Below are 7,644 nucleotides of genomic sequence, written 5' to 3' on the forward strand. Positions count from 1 at the left end.
GAGGCTAAACCCTAGAATCTAGCCTATGGTATGATTGTTGTTCGTCCTATGGACTAAAACCCTCCGGTTTATATAGACACCGGAGAGGGTTAGGGTTACACAGAGTCAATTACAATGGTAGGAGATCTACATATTCGTATTGCCAAGCTTGCCTTCCACGCCAAGGAAAGTCCCATCCGGACACGGGACGAAGTCTTCAATCTTGTATCTTCATAGACTTGGAGTCCGGCCGATGATGATAGTACGGCTATCCAGACACCCCCTAGTCCAGGACTCCCTCAGTAGCCCCTGAACCAGGCTTCAATGACGACGAGTCCGGCGCGCATATTGTCTTCGGCATTGCAATGCGGGTTCCTCCTCCGAATAATTCATAGAAGATTGTGAACGCCAGGATAGTGTCCGCCTCTGTAAAATAAATTCCACATACCACCATAGAGAGAATAATATGTACACAAGTTCAATCCGCTGACGTATTTTGTGGCGTGACGTCACACCACTACCAAGCCTTTACTTGAATCATTTTTATTATACCACCTCAGCGCGTTTAGCGAAGCGGTTTCCTTGGCACATCTTGTCGAAGCAGAGATCGTGTTCCCCTTATTCCGGGATTCCCATCAATATGGACATGGGTAACCCAACCGTGCCCGTCGCCACACCTCCTCCATCAATGGTGAGTTCCAAACGGTCACGGGGACGGCTCTTGGTGTTCTCCCTCTTTATAATGAGACTAAGGCTCATTTCTTTTCTTCAATCCTCAATCGAATCCGCCCCTCGCCCCGAGTTCCAACACTCAGGGCTCCAGATTCGAGCGCTTCGGACCTTAGACAATGTCCGGCTCCGGCCTGCTGGGCCGGTGGATGCCCTCCTCCGTCACGGAGGAGGACATGCTAAAGCTGAGAGAAGCCAGGTACTTAACCTACGAGATTTCAAATAGGCTGCCTGCTCAAGGGCAAGTCATCCCCACTCCCGAGCCAGGCGAGAGCGTCGTGTTCGTGTCTCACCTCCGTTGGGGTTTAGGCTTCCCGATGGATCCTTTTGTGAGAGGGCTCATGTTTTACTATGGGCTGGAATTCCATGACTTGGCTCCGGAGTCTATCCTCCACATCTCATCATTCATTGTCGTCTGCGAAGCCTTCCTCCGCACTACCCCCACATCGGTTCGTGGCTCAAAACCTTCAACGTGGAGCCGAAGATGATTGAGGGGTGTCAAGCAGAGTGCGGCGGGGCGATTATAAGCAAGAGGGCCGATGCTCCATGGCCCGAGGGCTCTTTTCAGCAGGAGCTCAGTTTGTGGCAACAGGAGTGGTTCTATATTACCGCTCCCAGGGGCAGCAGGCAGAGGCCGCCGCCTATCTTTCGCTCTGGCCCTCCACAACGGCTGACATCATGGGTCAACAAAGGACTGGACTGGGGGCCGTCCAAGGATGTACCCCTATTGCAGGGCCGGATTCGAGACCTCCAAGGGACGGAGATCAATCTGGTCGTAGTGATGCAGGTTATGCTGATTCGTCATCTTCTGCCCTGCAAACGTCGCCCCCTCCGCCTGTGGGAATTCAATCCGGAGGGGCCACGAGCTCTCCAACACTTCATGGGTGCGACACCCGTGGATATGTACAAATTGTTCTTCGGATCACAAGAGGTGTGTCCGGAATTGACCGAGGATGCCGGCCTAAGCTGCAATCACCCGAATACTCAAGTAAGTAGCCCCGTGTCCGGACATACCGTTTGTTTGCATATCTTGAATTTGCCTTTTAACCAATCGTCCTTTAAACAGGCGTGGATAGCACAAGCAAAACTGATACGGTGTCCGGCCCCCCTCCCGGAGACCACGCCGGATCCCGTGTTGGTCAAGATGCTGGAGGTTGCGCCTTTAGAAGAGGGCGAATGGGGGAACAGAGAGACTACCGCCTCTGCTAAGCAGGCTTTCAAGAAAGGGGGGATCGAGAATCCCTCCTTCCAGTGGGATAAGAGGACCGCTTTCGAAGATCCGGAGGCTAAGGCCTCAAAGCGGGGGAAGAAATCTTCACCAGAGGGTCCTGCGCCAGGAGAAACCCCGAACGCACTATCTCCCCTAAGGAATCAGCCCTCCAGCGAGCCGTAAGTAGGAAAGGGGAGTTTTGTAATAAGGGGCATCCCTATTTTTGCTTCTGAGGATAACCGAAGTTTTTGCCTTGTAGTTCGGATCTCCGCCCTTCTCAGCTGAGCTCATCTTCGGGGGACCTTCGTCCGGAGATGATGGAGAGCGAGACGCCTCCATCTGCCGCACCGTCAGGCGGGGCGGACGACCCTGAGGTGTCGTCATGGAGGGTCTCCCCGAGTCTGGCAGGGCCGGACATTTCGGCACCTAATGGTGTACGGCCGGGGGAGCTGAAAGAGCTGCTCGAGAGGGCGTCTATCTCAGAGGATCACCGTACATTGATGAGTACGGTGATTGAAAGAATTTCTTCCGCTGAGGGCGGGTTGCATGATGCCGTCATAAGTTTACTAGCGGGTTTTGAGGTACGTAAAAATGACATACCTTTTGACAGTTTTGCACATAGAGTGCGCCCTGTATAGATAGTAGCCCCTGAGACTCAGTATGTTGTCGAAAGCGATAGCGTGCCGAGGATCATAATCTCAGTTATTAATTCTCGCTTTTCCTATGCAATTGGCGGAACGTCCGATGGCCAACCGGACAAATAGAGTTGCCGAGCTAAAGCGGCAACTCGACGTTGCGGATACGGACATCGCGCTGGTCAATAAACGACTTGACAAGTCACAAGGTAGGTTGTTTCTCCGTGGTCACCTAGTAAGGGAGCTGACGCCCACTCCTTACAGATGGTGCCACTGCTGTGGAGGGCCTTCGGGCAGAGCTTCCTCGAGCCAAGGAGCAGGCCAGAAGGAGTGATGCGGCTGCCTCGAAGGCAGCCGAAGACCTAAAAGCCGAAAAGGCTGCTCACTGCCGAAGCAGGGAGGAAATGGCCGGAATGGCCGAGAAGCTGAAGGATGTTACCGACCGCTATGAGGTTCTTGAAAAAGAATGCCGAGCGGAGCTAGAGGACCTGAAGAAGGCTACTGCCGAAGCTAAGGATGCCCGTTCTGCAATGAGGGCTATAAAGGAGGAGCTGCGTCAGGCCGGAGACATTGTGGCTGGAAAGCCCTTTCTGCTGCGCAGGAAGTTCACATATCAGAAGTATGCTCAGCTGGGCCAGCTGTGGGGTGCGGAGGATCCTTATCTGGATTTGGCGGCGAGTGCGGCGGATGCGGTGGTGCACTTCCAAAGCCAAAAGGATCACGAGATGGAAGAGTTGTTTTGGTCTCAATTTCACAGTCCGGAGCGTTCACTTCCGTTGACCGATCGGTTGGCTGAGTGGGCTGAGCTGAATAGATTGTCCGGATTTGCCATGACGGATGTAGTGGCTCATCTGTGGCCGGATAGGCCCAAGCCGAAGAGTTATTTCGGCTTGTTGCAGCAATTCCTTGGGGTGGTGCCGCATATCAAGGCGATGAAGCGGTCGGCGTGCATAGAAGGTGCACGGATGGCTCTTGCCCATGTGAAGACATACTAGACGGAGATGGATGCCACCGATGTTGCAACCCGGGGTTCGGACGAGAGCCTGTTACCCGCCGAGCACTATTTTGGGGAAGTCCTTCAGGGCGCTCGTGTAATAGAGTCGCAGTGCTCGAAAAATGTTATGTTCAAATGATATTTATGGTTTGTGAAACCACATTTATAATGTAACGGCTTTTTATACTTGTGCGTTCAAGTATTGAAATATTTCCTGTGCGTATATGTGTATATAAGCTGAAAGATGGCAATCTTCGGCTTCAGCCCCCACGCACAGGGTGCGGGGGTGCTTGCAAAAAGGTCGCATTTTCACACTTAATCCAACGTCTTGGTCCTGTGAAGGAGGTGGTAGCGCAGCAAACTAGGAAACCGGACTATAATGCTTTATCACCTTCACTTAGCCATAGGAGTTCGAGGGTGGGGCTACGATATAGCCCCTAGGGGCACCGCGCTCTCCGAATTCGGGGCGCGTATGTGCCTGACCGGGAAACGGTCCTTCGTCAAAGTGGAGGAATTCTAGACATTCTGGTAGTCGATCGAGTGGTTGACCAGTCTCTCGCTATATCATGACAGTCAGTTTTTGGCTTTCTCTACTGAGGTGCTCGCCTGGCCGAACCAGGGCACAATTGCAGTAGTTCTCCTGGTGCCGCGTTAGCCGATGATACGGAACGTAAGGCAGCAAAACACAGGAGCCGGGCAAACCCAACATTTGACCAAAGACATGATTCGGAGCTAACGCATATAAGGCCTAACTCGAGACGCCGAACACTCCCTGAGGTATTCAGTCTTTATGATAACGGTCAGAACAATGCCCTAAGCCCCTAGTGTCCAGGTACGGGTGAGAATTTCTGGCGCGGCCGATGCCAAAATGCCAGCCTCCTCCTTGGTTATGGTAAGAAACCGGGGGATGTGTATCAACAAGAGACAGTAAAAAAGGTTTACGCAGGGTCTTAATCTGAAAAGAATCCTTGCAACGGGTCCCTGCTGCACGTCTATGCCTGTGTCTCCGTTGTGCTGTATCCTGGACGGGTGTAGCATGTTGTTCATCTGTAAAAGAGAAGAACTTAGTTTGGAAAGGTATCGTGCAAAAAATGTATTTAAAACAGAGTATGAATAAATGAATAAAGTTGAGCTTTTATTGGCTCTTATTGTTCATGCGCACAGCCCCTTGTGAAGGGGTATGCGGCTAGGAAGCCCCTAGTTTATTTATGCCGGACTCGCCTAGCCGTGTCTGGGGTCTTGAGCGACCTTTTAAGGAGATGATGTCGCGTGGACCGGGAATTTTAAGTGTAAGAGATGCGTAATGCGGTATTGCGTTAAAGCGGGCGAAAGCTTCATGTCCCAAGAGTGCCTGATGGCTACTTTTAAATGGGGCGATATGGAAGATTAGCTTTTCGCGACGGAAGTTGTCGGATGAACCGAACACAACTTCTAGTAGTAAGGAGCCCTTGCAATTGGCGTAAGGGCCTGGCGTCACTCCTTTGAAGGAAGTGCTGCTATGCCAAATTTTTGTAGGGTCTATCTCCATTCTGCGGATTGTGTCCGGATATAGCAGGTTTAAATCGCTTCCGCCATCCATTAGGACTTGTGTACATTGTAGTCCATCGATTATAGGATCCAATATCAAGGCAGTCCATCTTGCGTTTCGAATACTTCTGGAGTAGTCCAGATGGTCGAAAGTAATTGGTTTTGACATCCAATCTCGGGATTCCGCTGGGGTGGAACGTGCGGCATGTGCTTTGGTAGATGCCGCCCTATTTTTCCTTGTTATCTCTTGAAGTGAATTCATTGTCTTGACCTCTTGTGGGAAGTTCTTTTGCTGTCCGGCTCTCTGCTTGTGGGGTTCGTCATCGTCCTCACTTGGTGTGTCGAGCCCCTTGTGTTCGGCGTTAAGTCTGCCGGACTGCTTGAAGACCCAACAATCTCTGTGGGTGTGGTTTGCAGGCTTCCCGGGGGTACTGTGAATTTGGCATATCCTATCCAAGATTTTGTTTAGGTTGGATAGCTCGTCATTGTTGTCCTTAAGAGGCAGTGTTTTGTTGTTCGGCCGAGAGCTTTTGAATCCGGCGTTGACCGTTGTGCTCTTTGGGCCATTTTCCTTATTCCGGCGCTGATCTTTTCAGCGTCGTGATTTCCCATTTCCATCTCTAACCTCGGATGTACTTGGGTCGCTGGTGCTGCATCTTGCCAGCCAGCTATCTTCTCCCGCGCAAAAGCGGGTCATGAGGCTCGTTAGCGTGGCCATTGTTCTTGGCTTTTCCTGGCCGAGGTGTCTGGCGAGCCATTCGTCTCGGACGTTATGTTTAAAAGCTGCTAAGGCTTCGGCGTCCGGACAGTCGACTATTTGGTTCTTTTTGGTGAGGAACCTGTTCCAGAATTTGCGCGCTGACTCTCCGGGCTGTTGAGTTATGTGACTTAAATCGTTTGCATCCGGAGGGCGGACATAAGTCCCCTGAAAATTTGCTCTAAACGCATCCTCGATCTCTTCCCAACTTCCAATGGTATTTTCTGGGAGGGTTTTGAGCCAATGCCGAGCTGGCCCTTTGAGCTTGAGGGGTAGGTATTTTATGGCATGGAGATCGTCTCCTCTAGCCATATGTATGTGTAGGATGTAATCCTCAATCCAGACTCCAGGGTCTGTTGTTCCGTCGTATGCCTCTATGTTTACGGGCTTAAAACCCGCTGGAAATTCATGATCCAGTACCTCATCGGTGAAACATAGTGGGTGTGCGGCACCCCTGTATTTAGGTGTGCCATTGTCTTTGAACACTCGGCGTGTTGTGTTTCTTCCTGGGGCCCTCTTTTTTGGCCCATAAATGGACCTGACCGGGCCATCCTTTTTGCGAGGATCTTTATGTGTATCATGTGCCGGCTTGTGTGCGGTGCCGCTTGCCGCTCTTAGCCTGTCATCTGGTCGTCTATCCGTCCAAGCGGCCTCTTTGCTTTTTGATTGTGGTGGCTCTACGGCCTCCTCATCGAATTCGGGCAACAGCTTGCGCTTCGGGTAGCTCTTTGCTTGGTGACTATTGCCGTATTTGTCTGCGGTCTTGAGTACTTTGCTCCATCTCATTCTGAGTACGTCTTCCGCTGTTTTGAGCTTCCTTTTCTGCTTCTTCAAACTTCTTGCAGTGGCAACGAGCCTTTTGTGAAGGTTCTTATACTCCGGTGGCATGAGATCGTCTGGACTGTTGTTTTCGCCGGGGATGGGTTGCTTGTCCGATTCATCCTGTTCGGATGGTTGCTTGGTTGCATGTTCTTCGTCCACTGGTCCGCCCTGCTCTACGGCTGGGTCATTATGGGTGCTGTTGTTACCGAGGCGGGACTTCGTGCGGCGCTTGCGTCGCTGTTTTGGTTGTTTTTCGGGGGAATTATCCTTCGCCGCGTCCCGTTGTTCCTCGTTATCGCTTCCTTTTGGTGTATCCACCATGTATATGTCATGAGTTGAGGTGGCTTTCGAGTGCCCCGTAGGCGCTGGTTCTTGGTCGTCTCCGGCATCGTCGTCCATAATGTCGATGTCTTCGGAGTCGAAGTCTAGCATGTCAGTTAAATCGTCGACAGTGGCTATAAAGTGGGTGGTGGGTGGGCTTTGAATTTCTTCGTCGTCCGCATCCCAACCGTCCTGACCGCAGTTCGGCCAGGGCTCTCCTGATAACGAGAGATAGTTTAGCGAATTCAGGACATCGCCAAGAGGTAAGTGTCGAAAGATGTCCGCGGCGGTGAACTCCATGATCGGCGCCCAATCGGATTCGATTGGAGGGGGCGCGGGAGGTTTGGAGTCCGGCGAGGAGTCCGGCACCTCGGAGTCACGAGCTTCACAAGGGACAAAGTCAGTGTTCGGCTCCATCGCCGTAGGTGTAGCAGCCCCCGAGGCGGTGTCTAGCCACCCGTCCTCGATCTGGGCAGCCGGCTCCGAATTGAGGATTGGAGCGGACTCGTGTGCAGCCTCCAGGACACTATCCGGCAGTAGAGCTAAATCGTGCTCATCGTGACAGTGCGGCGCGCTCGGCTGTGGCTCGAATCCGTCAAAGATCAAGTCTCCGCGGATGTCAGCCGTGAAGTTTAGACTTCCAAACCTGACCTGATGGCTAGGGGCATAG

This window comes from Triticum aestivum, chromosome 6B (genome assembly GCF_018294505.1).
Source record: "Triticum aestivum cultivar Chinese Spring chromosome 6B, IWGSC CS RefSeq v2.1, whole genome shotgun sequence".
In the NCBI taxonomy this organism is placed as follows: domain Eukaryota; kingdom Viridiplantae; phylum Streptophyta; class Magnoliopsida; order Poales; family Poaceae; genus Triticum; species Triticum aestivum.